At 38.8% G+C, this 16,333-nt stretch overlaps 1 protein-coding gene across 5 annotated transcripts in view; it reads left to right on the forward strand.

The window, feature by feature from the left end:
* The window catches only part of FSTL4 (follistatin like 4), a 558,936-nt gene that overhangs the window by 134,155 nt on the left and 408,448 nt on the right, over positions 1-16,333 (forward strand). For 4 of the 5 annotated variants that reach the window (XM_041764228.1, XM_041764229.1, XM_041764227.1 and 1 more), the window contains one exon: positions 5,120-5,288. The exons of the other annotated variant lie outside the window; for it this stretch is intronic. The gene's annotated coding sequence lies outside the window, so the exon portion shown is untranslated. The remainder of the gene's footprint in view (positions 1-5,119; positions 5,289-16,333) is intronic. 5 annotated transcript variants of the gene reach the window in all.

Genomic DNA, 16,333 nt, shown 5'->3' on the forward strand with positions numbered 1-16,333 from the left:
GCTCATTGGAGGAATAGGTTACATACCTGGATCCTGGTGGCTGGGAAGTGGGACTTCTGGCTTCTACTCTGGTCTGGGGAGAGGGCATCATATGACAGCTAATTCTCCAAACATTAGAAAGATGGGAAGCTGTTGGGAATGCAGAGAAAAAACACATCTACAAATAGAAACAGCTATAGTGGATGATTTTGAATGCTTTGTGGCGTTGCATTTTATGCATATACTATAATTCATCGAGCATATCCCTTATCAGCATACATTCAAATAATTTCATTTGCTGTAAAAAAATTAAAAGCCATGCTACAATAAACATCTTTGTATATCTGTGCACACGTGCACACACACACACACATGCACACACACACATATGCAAACATGCAATGTATTTATATACCTTGACTTATTTTTATAGGATTAATTCTCAGGATTAGAAGCCCTGGTCACAGGATATTTAAGACCTTATATTTTGAGAGCGTCCTGGGCCAGCGTAACCATGGCAGCTCATGTCCTTTCTGCCTGTGTCTGTCCACTGCCTCTTTGAACTGCTGCCCTGGGTCCCCATGCTGGCCATGCCTGGTCCCTCCACATCACCCTGTGCCCCACTGGGGCCAGTTGGAGGTCTGGGGCTCCCCAGCCCACCTCCATGCTTACACAGTTTCTGGTTATACAGTCATGCCACCAGCATGGTGATGCACCCCTTTGATGTTAGAGGGAATCAAGGACTGTGTTCTTTGCATCTTGAAACTATATGACAAGGTTGACCCAGAGAAGCTTTCAGTAAGTTCCTACTTAATGAAAGACCTGGGCTTAGACAGTTTGGACCAAGTGGATATTATCATGGCCCTGGAGGACGAATTTGGGTTTGAAATCCCTGATCCAGATGTGGAAAAGTTAATGTGTCCACAAGAAATTGTAGATTACATTACAGAGAAGAAGGATGTATATGAATAAAATATCAGACCCCATTTTTTCCCTGAGACAAGAGTCAAAAGATGGTGGTAAGTGTCTGGAAGTGCGAACACATTTTGACATTATTGTTGCCTTTGACAGAATAATTCTGTTTAGATTTGTATTTAAATTGTCTGTTTTGCCCTTTGAAAATAAACCTATAAAACCAAAAAACCTTATACTTGATATATTTTATAGCATTGTCTTCCTAAAAGCTTGCTGAAGTGGCTCTCAGCAAAGATAATATCATGTTTTAAAGGAGTTGCCAAGTTTAGGGAGTTTTAAAAATATTCAAATAATAAAATGGTTAACACATACATATGTCTGTATGGTAGAAATGAGATATTATCATAATATAATTGAAAATTAATTATTATAACCAGAATATCTTGAATAAATGGAATGGCCCCTTGCCCTACTGAGCCTGGTTACAGACAGTTAACTGTACTAGCAATTCAGAGGTCTATACATGGATTTTCCGGGCAATCAACACGGGCACTGTGTGGCTGGTTCTTTGTCATCCATTTCTGTGATGCTCCCATAAGCCCTTAGGAATATAGACTCCAAGTTGCTCAAATAACCACAGGATTGCTGCATATGGTTGCACAGTAATGATCCCATCACACTGTAGTCTAGGGAAATTGTGCCCTTGGAGTTGTGTAGAGTAACCTGTACCCCAGTACATAGCACCTTTGCCAAGCCAAGCAAAAGGGGTCACTTGGAAGTCCTTCCAGACTCTTTGTGGATGTCTAATTCATTTATCTAAGGTAACTGATGATGAAACATTAAGCCCGTTTCCCTTCCAGAGCAGCAAGGCAGCTATGGTGACAGCTCCTAAGTACATAAGAAATGCATCTTGAATTCTGTGACATTTTACATTCCCAGCTTTGCCCAGCGGCCAATGGCTCCTTCCTGCAAGTGACATATTGATTGTACATACATGCAAGGTGACTATATTGTGCTCAGTATTTTGAGCTCATCATCTGTTATTCCATTCTCATTGTCATCCTCAGCCCAGACAGTATCAAATTGGAAGCAGTAGTGTAGAAAATTATGAACAAATCAGAAAAGACTACAGCTGTAAAATGAATCAGGCCATTGCTCCACGTTTAGCATTTCCCTTGATGTAAACACCCTGCTCCTTTCTGTGCCCTGTTAAGAGGTCCCAGAGCCTGGAGGGTTCTGGGATCATCAGAGCTGACCTTGCTTTGGATTTAGATACAAGGTGTCCCTGAGAGCAGCAGATTCTGCTGTCCTGGAAACTTTGTCACATCTTAGAGGCCGGGGATGGCTCACCAAGGTGTGACAGTGAAGAAGTGGGGATCGACACACGGTGATTTATGTGGCTGTGAATGGCCATTTCACTCTTAGAGGGCACCAGGGATGGCCCATTCTTCTAGGTTTTATGAGATTCTCATTAATCACACCCCTCCAGGTGGATTTGTGACCAAGGGGATAATGAGAGGATGCCATGTTGCTAGTTGGCATAAAGTAGGCGCCGCACCATCAGGGTGGATAATTTCATGCATCATCAGAGTGAAAAGCCTTAATGAATGGCATGTGGGCAAGGCACACCTTGTCATGGTGTAAACCATAGGCTCCTCTGTCATTGTACTGTGCCTGTTGTCACTTTTGTGTTTGCTTAACATATCTGTGGTGGATGTGAATGGGGTCTGCATTTTAATGTTAATCTGAACCAGTGCAGAATCTTTTTTTTTTTTTATCTTTTCATATGTTTATTGGTTACTTGTATATCTTCTTTGTTTTTGTGTGTGTGTATTTTTTATTGGAGTTTGATTTGCCAACATATAGCATAACACCCAGTGCTCACCCCATGAAGTGCCCCCCTTAGTGCCCATCACCCAGTCACCCCAACCCCCTGCCCACCTCCCCTTCCAATACCTCTTGTTCATTTCCCAGACTTAGGAGTCTCTCATGTTCTGACACCCTCTCTGATATTTCCCACTCATTTTCTCTCTTTTCCCCTTTAATCCCTTTCACTAGTTTTTATATTCCCAAATGGATGAGACCATATAATGTTTGTCCTTCTCCAATTGACTTACTTCACTCAGCATAATACCCTCCACCTCCATCCACGTCGAAGCAAATGGTGGGTATTCGTCGTTTCTAATGGCTGAGTAATATTCCATTGTATACATAGACCACAGCTTCTTTATCCATTCATCTCTCGATGGTCACCAAGGCTCCTTCCACAGTTTGGCTACTATGGACATTGCTGCTATAAACATTGGGGTGCAGGTGCTTTCTTTCTGTTCTAAAAAGTCAGTTCTGCTCTTTTTCCTGGTTCACAGTGAATCTGGGCGAGGAGAATGGGGCTAGGAAATGTCTCTGTCCCTGGTGCATCTGTGGGAAAGATCACTGTGGCTGGGGATGGCCATTTGTCTCCCACTCAGACTTAGCCCTGGGCAGATAGCACAGAGATAGTAGATAAAAGTTTGCTTGTTCTCCTTGTTGTGGGACCTCCTGAAGCTGGGCTATGAGAGGTAATGTAGAAGAAGAAGGCATTCCCCTTAAGGAAGGCCTGGCTGGAGGCTCCTTGTGGACTCTTCCCATGCACTGCCCTTCCCTGCCCCCAGTGGGCCCTCTCTTTCCTCCTGCAGAGCTCTGCCTGGAACCCTCCAACTTGTCTTAGAGCTCTGGGTTTGTTTTGGAAGTGAGGCAAGCTCTTAGGACAGGATGAGGGTCTCTCTCAGGGAAAGGGCTGACACTGTTTATAATCCCAGTGCTCTCCATGATTAGTCTATATGAGATTCCTGCATCTTTTCTGTTAACTTGGGATTAGACAGAACCTGATGGGCTATCCACAGACCCTCCCCTCTCTGAATCTCACTGTCCCCATTCATGTATTAAATCATCTAATCAATAAATACTTGTGGACCTATTGCCATACTGATGTCAGGATTGACATCAGGCAGGACTAAATAGATTAAAGTCCAGCCCTCAGGGAACTTATTTCAGTGGGGAGAGATAAACAAAAAGCAAAATATAGAGTTGTTGAAAGAAAATAAGTATCATGAGAGAAGAATAAAGTAGGGAAAGAGGACAGATCATGGTAGGGTGGGGAGGAGAGGAAGTTTTAAGAAGGCTGGTCAGGAAAGGCCTTGTGGGGAAGCAGAACCTTACAGAGAAGGGAGTAAGCCCGGGGTGTTTCTGAGCCAAGAGTATCCTCAGGCAGCAGTGTGCCTGAATCATTCAGGAATTGCAAGGAGGTCAATGTGGCTACAGCAGAGTGAACAAGGGGGAGAGAGGAGGATACAAGTCAGAGCAATGCAGGGCCTCGTTGTGTAGGGTCATTTGGGCTCTTGTGAGGAGTTGGGGTTTTCCTTGGAGTGAAATTAGAAGTCCTTAAGGGTGGAGGAGTCAGGAATAAGAATAACATGGTCCAACTGATGTTGACAAGGACTGCTCTGACTTCTGTTCTGAGAATAGTTCTGGGTGGGTGGGTGGAGCAGGAGCTCAGGGACACAGCTGAGTAGACAGTGGCTGGCAACAGTGGAGGGGTTACTGCAAAGGCAGTGATAAGTTGTCTGATTTGGGATCTGTCAGACCAGAGGAGCTGAGGAGGTTGGCTGGTATTTTGGATTGAGATGTGAGGGAATAAAAGAGCTGAGGCTGGCTTTAAGGTTTTGGACTGAGCAACTAGAAAGATGGAGCTTCCTTTCGCCACCTGATCTGAAGAAGATTACACGTGCAGCTTTGGGGTTACAGCCAGGTCAGGAATTGAAGATTGAGCCCCCTAAGCCCAAGATACCCATTAACTCTTTGAGAGAAGATGCTTAGCATGATTGGATACTACGGCTCAGGATAGAATTTGGGCTAGAGACACAAGTCTGAGCTTTCATCTTACAAAGGGGATGAGGCTATAGAGTTGGAAGCACTTTCCAATGTAGTGAGTGAAGAAAAGAGATCCCAGGACTAGGAACTAGAGCTCCCCACCATTTAGAGGAAGGAGACATAAGTGGGAACCGACCTAGCAGACTGAGCAAGAATGACCAGGGTGGTGGGGAGAAAAAAGCCCAGAGAGAGTGATGTCCCTCCCAGAAAGAGTGAAGGCAACATTGCTAACATGGGTCATGTTGGACTGATCACTAGACTGTAAGTTCACATGCATAGGGACCTTATTCTGTTTTGTTCTATGCTTGATCTCCAGCCCCTGAAGTAGGACCCGGCACCTAGAAGCTGCTCAGTGAAAGAACATTGTTGAATGAAAAAGCAAGATGAGACCTGGGAGTTTTCCCTGGATGTAGCCACTTGGAGGTTGTGTGTGACCTTACGAGAGCAGTTTCAGAGGACTGGTGAGGACGAAAAGTCTGTTTGAGGTGAGCTCCCGGGGTGCGGATGTGCCAGCATGGGACAGAGAAATGAGCTTGTAGCTGGAGGAGGTAAGGCATCGAATCCAGGCTGTCCTATCACATCATTAATGGGGCCACCTTCCACGAGCCGGCTTTCATCCTGTTGGTGCTGCACCTCCACAGCATGAATTCCAAACTCTTCTGCTACAATCCAGCCACTATCCATCGTCTGGCTTTGCTTTTTGCTGTCCTTTTGCTCACCTTTCCATTCCAGCTGAACAGTGTAGGTCCCAGCTGTTCTGGTTACTAGCTGTGCAACTATGAGCAAGTTGCTTCACCTCTCTCAACCTTGTTTTGGGGATGATCACAGAATTTTCCCCATGCAGCTATTAAGGGAATTAATTCAACTGGTGTTTAATAAATAGCAGTAATGTCCCTGGTTTTGGCGCATTTGCTGGTGCTGGTTTCAATCTCCCCATAGTCCATCTATCACAGTCCTTTCTATGATCCTATTCAAGACTGTCCATTCATTTTTGCATAGTGATAAAAATGTAGTAGCAGCCAATATTTCTATAGCACTTGCTCTGCACTAAATTCACTAAAGTATGTGAATACTTTACATATGCGAATTCATTTAATTCTTGGAGCAACCCTAAATGGTAGGTTCTATTATCATTCTCGTTCTTTGGAAAGGAAACTGAGACACAGAGTAGTTAGATGCCTTGTGTCAGGTTGCATAGCTTATAGGTAGGAGAGCCAGGTTGTTTCATTCTTCAGCTATTCAGTAAGCCTTTACTGAGTGGTTGTTGTGAGCCAGACCCTGCCCTAGACCCCGGGAGTTTAGAAATGTAGATTCTGTCTATGTCCCTGAGGAGCCTACTGCCTGGCCTTTCTGACCGCTTAGGGCCAAGGCATATCTTTTGAACTCCCACAGCCCTTACTGTTTGTGCCACTCATAGAGTGCTCAGGGTGCTGAGTGTTCCCCTGATGATTTACCCTGTAAGCTCCTTCAGCTTGGGTTTCTGTTCTGGGACCTCTGAGTCTTTGAATCCAAATCTTGTCTTGCATATCACCAGGACTCAGTAGATATCTTCCATGAAATGGCCATTTGTCCCAACAGCCTCTCCAGTTGTATATTCATTGATTTGACACTTATTTATTGAGGGACTGTCATGAACCAGGTGCTAATGTGGGTCCTGGCACTAAGACATGACACTGTCTTCAGGAGTTTACTGCCTCCTTCCCTCTTGCAGGGTCATTCATGCCCACAGTAGGGCTTCTTCCCTCACCACATGACTTAAATTGGACCCACTTGGATTTTGTTGGGGAAAGAAGTGGTGATATTCACGCTAGTTTTGCAAACTCAGAAGGAGGAGTCAGGAAAAATTTAAGGTTCACACACGTTTTGTATATGAACAACAGGGACATGTCTTTCCAGATTGTGGAAGCAGTTAGATTACTTTACTTCAAAACCGCCATTATCAAGCATACAAACATGTCTGCAGTACTGTCTGCAGGTCACCTTGTCCTCCCTGACCATGGGAGTCCTGTTGAGTTTTAATTCATTAACCCCCTTGAGGAATTATGATCCTCAGAATACCTCACACATTTGACTCATCATTAAAACCTCCTAAAACCAATGCATGCTTGCTTCCTAACTACCTTCATATGTGAAATAGCAGGGGGCTGCTTTCCACTCCAACTTCGATGTAAAGAACAGATGGGATGGCAGTAAGATGTCCATGGTCTCCTTCCTGTGTGTTTTTTTTTTAAGGAATAAAATAGTCAAGAGGTAATAATATGCCAAGTAGAGGAACTATTTATTCCTTTATCCTCTACCAAGGAGATCCTATTGTCTGTAGTTTGTTTTTAAAACTGTAAATTGTATATACAACCATATATACATATGTGTGTATGTATATATACACACACATATATATACATATATATATAAATATATATACATATATATATATATATATAGAGAGAGAGAGAGAGAGAGAATTATATGTAAACCATGTATATGTATATATAAAGTCAAGCTCTGAGTGAATAAGTCAATGCTCCGTAATCAATATTGCCTAGGGAAAATCCATTTTCAGGCTGCTTTCTGTGGAATATGAAGGTCCTCTCTGCAGAAAGTCAGACCAAAAATGGAAGAGGAACAGGACACGAGAACACCACTCTAGTTATTTTCTTAGTAACATGTCTGACATATCACACATCTTAGCCGATATCATGTATCAGTACCTCTCAACTGGTGGTATTCCAGAGGATCCATATGGACACTTAAAGAAATCAATGACTGGATTTCCACTTCTGGGAACATAGAGAAGACATATTTTTCCATATTCTTCCCACTAAGTACAACCTAGTAACCCCGGACATTATATATGAGACAAACATAAGAAGACTGAAAAGTGAAGAAAAGGCAGATCCATAGGACTTCAGGACCCAAGGAACATCACAGCAGTGAGTTCTCTGGGTTTTCTTTTTGCCTCATATGTTCCAGACTTGAATCTAAAGAGGCCAGCAACCTGGAACTGCCAACAAGTACAGACTAGAAAGCCCCAACAAAAGCTTGCTTTCTGTAGCATAGAACTAGGAAAGGGGCAACCTACTGAGAAAACTTTTAGACTGTAACCATTATACTGCAGGCAAGTAGCATAGAAATAAACACTAGTTCCACTTCTGTTCATACCAATAAGTTCAAGGAGGTAAATCCAAATTTTGACAAGGTGTCCCAGTCCCCCTACAAGAATGGCATCAGAGAAGGCTGAGTAGGGAGCCTGGATTTCTGCTCACCTGGCAGGAACAAAGAACCCATGTTCTTTATGCTGAGGTGGTGTCAGAGGAGGTCTAGTGGATTCAGGACTTACCATCACTGCCTCTCCCTTGGTAACAAGGTCACTTTGTCTCCACCTCTTCTCACCCCATGATGTCAATAGTAGTCATGTGATGGGCAGGAATGTGGCAATCCTATCCTTCTGGGATGTTTCAGTGGAAGCCTAGGAGGGAAGTGGAATTGATACCTCTCCTCAGCAGTAATAGGGAGTCCTCCCCTTAGGTGTCAGTAGAAGCTGAGTAGGGAACCTAGACTTCTATACTCACTTGGCAGTAATAAAATGACATCCCTCCACCTTCTTTATTGGAGCAGTATCAGAAGAAGCCAGTTAAAACAGGTTTCAATAAGATTGAGGAGTATTGATTAACCTGACTGTGTAGTCATTTCACAAAGTATACATATGTCAAATAATCACATTGTACTTTTAAAAACCTAGTATTCCATTTGTCAATTATACCTCAGTAAAGGTGAAAAACAGACAAATAAGATCCAGAGTCTCAAAACATAGTATCCAAAATGTACAGGTTCCATTCCAAAATCATTCATCATACAAAGAACCAGGAAAATCTCAAGCAAATGAAAGAAAATCATAGATGCCTATAATGATATGACAGGCATGTTAGAATTATCTGACAAGGTTTTAATGCAACTGTCGTAATAATGTTTCAAAGAGCATTTATGAGCATACTTGAGCATACAAAAGGAAAAATAGAAAGTCTAAATAGAAAATATAAAAAAGAACCAAATGAAGATGAAGATTTCAAAACTGAGAAATATAGCAACTGATATAAAAAATTTAATGAATGGGCTCAGAGTTTATTTTTTTATTATTATTTTTTGTAATCTCTAAAATGCAGTACATATTGGGTTTTTTTTTGTATATTTTTTATTGGAGTTCGATTTGCCAACATATAGCATAACATCAGTGCTCATCCCATCAAGTGCCCCCCTCAGTGCCCATCACCCAGTCACCCCATCCCCTGCCCACTTCCCCTTCCACTACCCCTTGTTCATTTCCCATAGTTAGGAGTCTTTCATGTTCTGTCACCCTCTCTGATATTTCCCACTCATTTTCTCTCCTTTCTCCTTTAATTCCTTTCACTAGTTTTTATATTCTCTGCATGAATGAAACCATATAATGTTTGTCCTTGTCTGATTGACTTCCTTCACTCAGCATAATACCCTCCAGTTCTATCCACGTTGAAGCATATGGTGGGTATTCATCATGAATGGGCTCAGAATTTAATGGAGGGGACAGAAGAAATCATGATGAACTTGAAGAGACAACAACAAAACCCCCAATTTGAACAATATAGAGAAAATAGATTGAAATTAGAGTCTCAGTCTCATAACCTGTGGGACTATGAAAAAAAGCTCTAACATTTGTATTATCAGAATTCTAGAAGGAGAGGAGAAAGAGGGCAGGCTAAAAAAGTTCTCACAGAAATAATGGTGGGAAACATAGAGTAAAAGACTTAATTTATAAATTCAAGAAGGTTAGCAGCTACAAAGAGGATAAATCCAAATAAATCCACACCAAGACATGTTGTAGTCAAACTTCTGAAAACTAAAGACAAACAGAAAATCTTGAAAGCAGCAAAAGAAACACTTTGTATGTCCAAACACAATTTGAATGACAGAGGATTTCCTATCAGAGATTATAGAGGCCAGAGGGAAATGGCACAACATTTTTTAACCAATCAAAGAAACCTGTCAACCCAGAATCCTATATCCAGAGAAAATATCCTTCAGGAATGAAGGAATAATCAAAGCATTCTCAGGAAAATAAAAAATAAGAAAATTTGCCTCCAGAGGAGCTACTATTAAGAAATCTAAAGAAAGTTTTCTAGAAGGAAAAGAAATAATAAAAAGTAATCTTAGACATCAAGAAGAAAGAATATGTGAGGAAAAAACATGGGTAAATACAACAGATTTTCCTTCTTGAATTTTCTAAATTGTGTTTCATGTTTGAAGCAGAATTGTTATACCGTCTGATGTAATTCTAAGTGTCTGTAGAAAAAAGATTTAAGACAATTATAAATGTCTGAAATGTATAGGGATATAAAGGAAGGTAAAGTTCCCACACTTGAACTGGTAAAATTGCTAAACCAGTAACTACATAAGTTATGTATAAATGTTGTAATACTTCAGGCACTAAAAATCTATATAGAGAGATATGCTCAAAAACACTACAGATAAATCAAAATGGAACTCTAAAACATCTTCTTCACAAGAAGGCAGGAAAAAAAGAGAAACAGAAAACACAAAGGCAACAAAAAAGAAAATGACAGGCTTAAGCATTAACATATCAGTTAAATTTCAATGGTCTAACTATACCAATTACGAAACAGAGATTCTCAGAGTGAATTAAAAAAATGATCTACTATATGCCATCTTTAAGGAATTCACTTAAAATATGATGATATGGGGAGGTTAAGTGTAAAAGGATGCAAACACTAGTGAAAAGAAAGCCGGACTGGCTATTTTAACAGCAGATAATATAGATTTCAGAGCATAGAAAATCCTAAAGATGGAATCATCATATAATAAGAGGTTTGGTTTGAAGAACACATAGCAACCCTAAATAGGTGTGTATCAAGCAACAGAGGTATAAAATATGTGAAAGAGAAACGGAGAGAACAGAAAAGGAAAACAGACAATTCCTTAATTATAGTTGGAGACTTCAACACCCCTCTCTCAACAAGTGATGAAACAACTAGATAGAAAATGACCAAGGTTAGAAAAAACTCAATAGCAACATCAACCAAGAGAATCTAATGAACGTTTATAGGACCCTCTACCCAACAACAACAGAATTGGCATTCTTTCCAGGTATGGCACAAAACATATACCAAGGTAGACCATATCTTGCCCCAAAAATAAACCCTAACAAATTTAAAAGAATTTAAAGAATACAGGGTGTGTTCTCCAATCACCATGGAATCATACTAGAACTCCATAACAGAAAGGTAATGGGAAAAATTTCAACACTTGGAAACAAAACAACAGATTCCTGAATAGCCATGGGTCAAAGAGGAACTCTCAGAGAAGTAAAAATAATACATTAAACTGAATGAGAATAAAAACATAGCATATCAAAATTTATGGGACACAATGCAATGATGAGAAGGAAATTTTATAGTACTAAGTGCATACACTAGAAAAGGGAAAAAGGTCTGAAATAAATAATCAAAGTTTATACTTTGAGAACTCAAAAAAAAGTGGGGAGCTAAATAAACATAAAGCAAGCAGAAGTAGAAAAAATATAAAGGTAGCAAGAGAAACCAAGAAACCGATAGAGAAGAATCAGTGAAACAAAGAGATGTGTTTTGAAAAGATCAATCAATAAAATAAGTGAGCCTCTATCAAGCCTGAGAAAGAATAAAAGGGAGAAAACACTAATTGCCAACATCAGAAATAAAGTAAGCGATATCACTGCAGATCCTGCAGACATCAAATGGGGAATAAAGTAATAGTATACACAACTCTACATGCCTAAATTTTACAACTTAGAGGAAATGGACCAATTTTTCAAAAAACACACACTTCCACAACTCACCCAAAATCAAACTGATACTTGGAATAGTTCTAAACTATTAAGGAAACTGAATTAATAATAAAAAACTTGCCCCACAGGAAATGTTCAGGCCCAGATGGTTTTGCTGGAAAATTCTACCGAGAAACTTAACACCAATTCTGTGGCGTTCTAGAAAATAGAAGAGAAGGGAACATATCTTAATTCATTTTGCGATGTTACCTTGATACTAAAACCAGACAAAAACGCTACAAAAAAGAAAATGAAAGATCCATTTTCCTCATGAATATAGACACAAAAATCTTAGCAAAGTACTAACAGAAAATTCAGCAAAATATAAAGGGATTATATACTATGACCAAGTGGGGTTTATTGCAGAGATGTGAAACTAGTTCAGTATTAAAAAAAAAAATCAATGTAATCTACCAATTAATGGCTAAAGAAGAAAAATCACATGAATGAATCAATTCAGAAAAAGCATTTGACAAAATTCAATCCATTCATAATAAAAAAATCTTTAAAAATACGAATACAGAAGAACTTCAAATTCATAAAGAACATCTACAAAATATCTACTGCTAACCTTATCAAAAAATGAACACTTACTCCCTAAGATCAGGAACAAGGCAGGATGTCTCTTCTCACTACTCTTATTCAACATAGTGTCAGAAGTTTTAGCGCATACAATGAGATAAGAAAAGGAAATAAAAGACAAACATAAATAAATAAAATGGCCCCTATTTGAAGATGGCATGATTATTTACACAAACTTAGAAATAATAAGTTTGTTCAGAAAAATTATAGGATATCAGATAATGTACCAAAATCAATGGTATTTCTATATTCCTAAAATTAACACACGAACACCAAAATTAAAAATAAAATACCATTTACAGTTACTAAAAAAGAGAGAAATAGAAGATTATAAAATGCTGATTAAAGAAATCAAAGCTGAAAGAAATAAAAACAGATCTAAATAAATGGAGAGGCATACTCAACATAGTAAAGATGTTAATTCTCTCCAAATTTAAAGACAAGCTTAACAAAATTCCTACCAAAATTGAAGTAGGTGTTTTTTGTAAATATATGCAAGATCATGATGCAATTACCCAATACATATATCCAATTTCAAGACTTTTGTATCTATTGTAATCAAGATTATAAAATATTGGTAGAGGAATAGACACATAAATCAGTGGAGCAGAATAGGGAACACAGAATAGACTCAGAAAATATGCTTCACTGAATATTTTATTGTATTTTTATGAGTTGAAATTCATATAACACAAAATTAACCATTTTAAAAGGAACAAATCAATAGCATTTAGTATATTTACAATGTTGTGGAAATAATACTTCTATCTAATTCCAAAAACACTTTCATCATTCCAAAGTAAAACCCCAAAGCCATTAATACTTTCTCCTTGTTCCTCCCTCCAAACACCAATTTGCTTTCTATGATTTTCCTATTAATATTTCATATGAGTGGAAAATACAATATGTGACCTTTTGTGTCTGGCTTCCTTCACTTGACATTTTACTTTTGAGGTTTATCCATGTTGTAACATGTATCAGTACTTCATTCCTTTCTATGGTTGAATAATACTTCACTCTGTCTGTTTACCACAATTTGTTTATCCATCCATCCATTGATGGACATTTGTGTTGTTTCTAATTTTGGCTGTTATGAGTAGTGTTGCTATGAACATTCACGTACAAATCTTTGAGAGCTTGTTTTCAGTGTTTTGGAGCATGTAAGTAGGATTGGAATTGCTGGGTCATATGGTCATTCAGTGTTTAGCTTTTTGAAGAATGACTGACTACACTGTTTTCCACAGCAACTAAACCTTTTTACATTCCCATTGGCAGTGTACAAGGTTTCCAATTAGCCAAGTCCTTGCCATAACTTGTTATTCTCCTTTTTAAAAAATATTTTATAAAAATATAAATATAAAGCCATCCTATTGGGTATGAAGTGGTATTTCACTGTGGTTGTGATTTGCATTTTCCTAGTAACTAAGAATATTGAGCAAGTTTTCATGTACTTTCAGGCTATTTGTAATATCTTCTCTAGTGAAACATCTATTCAAGTCCTTTGTCTATTTTTTAAATTGGGTTATTTGTCTTTTTGCTGTTGAGTTGTAAGAGTTATTTATATATTCATGATATTAATCCCTTATCAAGATATGATTTCCAAATATTGTCTCCCATTCTCTAAGTTGTCTTTCCATTTTCTTGATAATGCTCTTGCATTAAATGTATAAAAATGTTAAATTTTGATAAAATCCAGTTTATTTATTTTTTGTTAATTCTCATGCTTTTGGTGTCAGATCTAAGAATCCATTGCCAAAGCCAAGGTCCCTGTGTTTCTTCTAAGAGTTTATAGTTTTAATTCTTACATTAAGGTTGTTGATCAGTTTTGAGTTAATTTTTATAAATGATGTGAGGTAGGGGTCCAAATTAATTATTTTACATGAGGATATGCAGTTGATCAAGTGCTTCTTGTTCAAGAGATCATTCTTTCTGCATTGAATAGTCATGGCCCCTTTTTGCAAGTCAATTGGCCATTGAAGTATATTTCTGGAATTTCAATTCTCTTCCATTGGTTTGTATATCTGTCCTTATGTCAATATCACACTGTTTTGCTTAAGGTAGTTTTGTGGCAAGTTTTAAGATCAGGAAGTGTGAGTCTTCAATCTTGCTCTTCTTTTTTAGACCATTTCGAATTTTTAGGACGTTGGCAATTCCTGATTTTTGACAAAGGTGCAAAGCAATTCAATGGAGAAAAGATAGCCTTTTCAAAAAAATCATGTGGGGCAATTAGACATTCTCAGGGAAAACAAGTGAACCTTAAGTCTCAAACCCTGTACAAATTTCACTCAAAAGGGGTGACAGACTTAAATGTAAAATGTAAAACTCTTAAGCTTTTATTTCAAAAAAGTCTTTGGGATCTTGTATTTAGATTTGACATCAAAAGTAAGATCTAGGGAAGGAAAAATGGACAAATTTGACTATATCAAAATTTAAAACTTTTGTCCTAGAAGGGACCCTATTAAGAGGATGAAAAAAAAAAGCCATGGACTGAAGGAAAATATTTGCAAACCACAACAAACCCAGGAAGGACTGGTATCTAGAATGTATAAAGAATTCTCAAAACTCAACAACAGAAAAAACCAAACATACAAGAAAGAAACCCCAAGCAATCCAAATAGGAAATGGCCAGAAGACAAGAATAGCTATTGTACCAAAGAGACTATACAGATCACAAATAAACACGTGGAAAGGTGTTCATTGTGATAGCTGTTAGGGAAATGCAAATTAAAATCACAGTGAGTAGGACACCTGGTTGGCTCAGTGGCTGAATGTCTGCCTTTGGCTCAGGTCGTGATCCCAGGGTCCTGGAATCAAGTCCTGCATTGGGTTCCCCACAGGGAACCTGCTTCTCCCTCTGCCTATGTCTCTGCCTCTCTCTCTGTGTCTCTCATGAATGTATAACTAAAATCTTTAAAAAATAAGAAAAAAATAAAATTACAATAAGCTATCACTACACATGAATCAGAACAACTACAATAAAAAATAGTGACCCCAGCAAATGCAGGCAAGAATGCTGAGAAATAGAATCGCTCGTGCCTCACTGGTGGAAATGTCAGATGGTACAGACATCCAGAAAAATGGTTTGGCTCTTTCTTTGAAAACTAAACATGAGACCATCGTACAAACCAGCGATTGCACTCATGGGTATTTATCCTAGAGAAATGACAATTTATGTTTGTAAAAAACCTGTACAGGAATGTTGATAGCAACTTTATTTGGAAGAGCCCAAAATGGAAACAAGCCAGGTGGTTTAACCAATGTGTTTCTTGCATACCACGGAATACTACTCAGTAACACCAAGGAACAAACCATTGACCAGGGAAACAACTTGAATCAGTCTTGAGGTAATTATGCTGAGTGGAAAAAGCCCACCCCCAAAGACTACATAGTGTATGATCCCCTTTACAGAGCACTGTCAAAATGACAACATTGCAGAAATAAGAACAGGTTCGCCATCACCAGGCATTCGGGATGAGTAGGGAGGGGCAGAGGGAAGGAAGATAGGTGTGGCTGTAAGAGGGCCACGGGAAGGATCCTGGTGGTGAGTGAGAGGTTCTGTACCTTGACTACATCAATGTCAATATTCTGGCTCTGCTATGACACTATAGTTTTACAAGATGCTATCACCAGAGGACACTGGGTAAGTGGTACACTCGAGTGCCCTGGTATATCTTACAACTGTATGCGAAATCTCTAATGATTTCAGAATGAAAGGTTTAATTAAAAAATTTTCCTTTCACATTTGTAAGAAAAGACAGCAGGCCTGTCGGTGTGTAACAAGGGGGCACACACAGTGGTTAAGGTGGAGTTCAAATGAGGACACTCATGGCTCGATCGCTCGGCTTATTTCTTGGCTGCACAATACTGCAGAAATGGTTGAGACTGTTATATTTTAAATTGTTTTTCTTCTTAGACATATGTTTGATTTATGCTCATAATAGATTGTGTTTAAAGACGAGAAACATAAGGAACCTGATAATGAAATACAAGATAATTAAGAGCAAAAAAAGGGAACACTACAATCTTACTGCAAAATTACCTTCACCAATCTGTAAATCACATTCATCTGATAAAAACCCTTCTACGGAACATCAAGAT

The sequence above is a fragment of the Vulpes lagopus genome, chromosome 7 (assembly GCF_018345385.1).
Source record: "Vulpes lagopus strain Blue_001 chromosome 7, ASM1834538v1, whole genome shotgun sequence".
In the NCBI taxonomy this organism is placed as follows: domain Eukaryota; kingdom Metazoa; phylum Chordata; class Mammalia; order Carnivora; family Canidae; genus Vulpes; species Vulpes lagopus.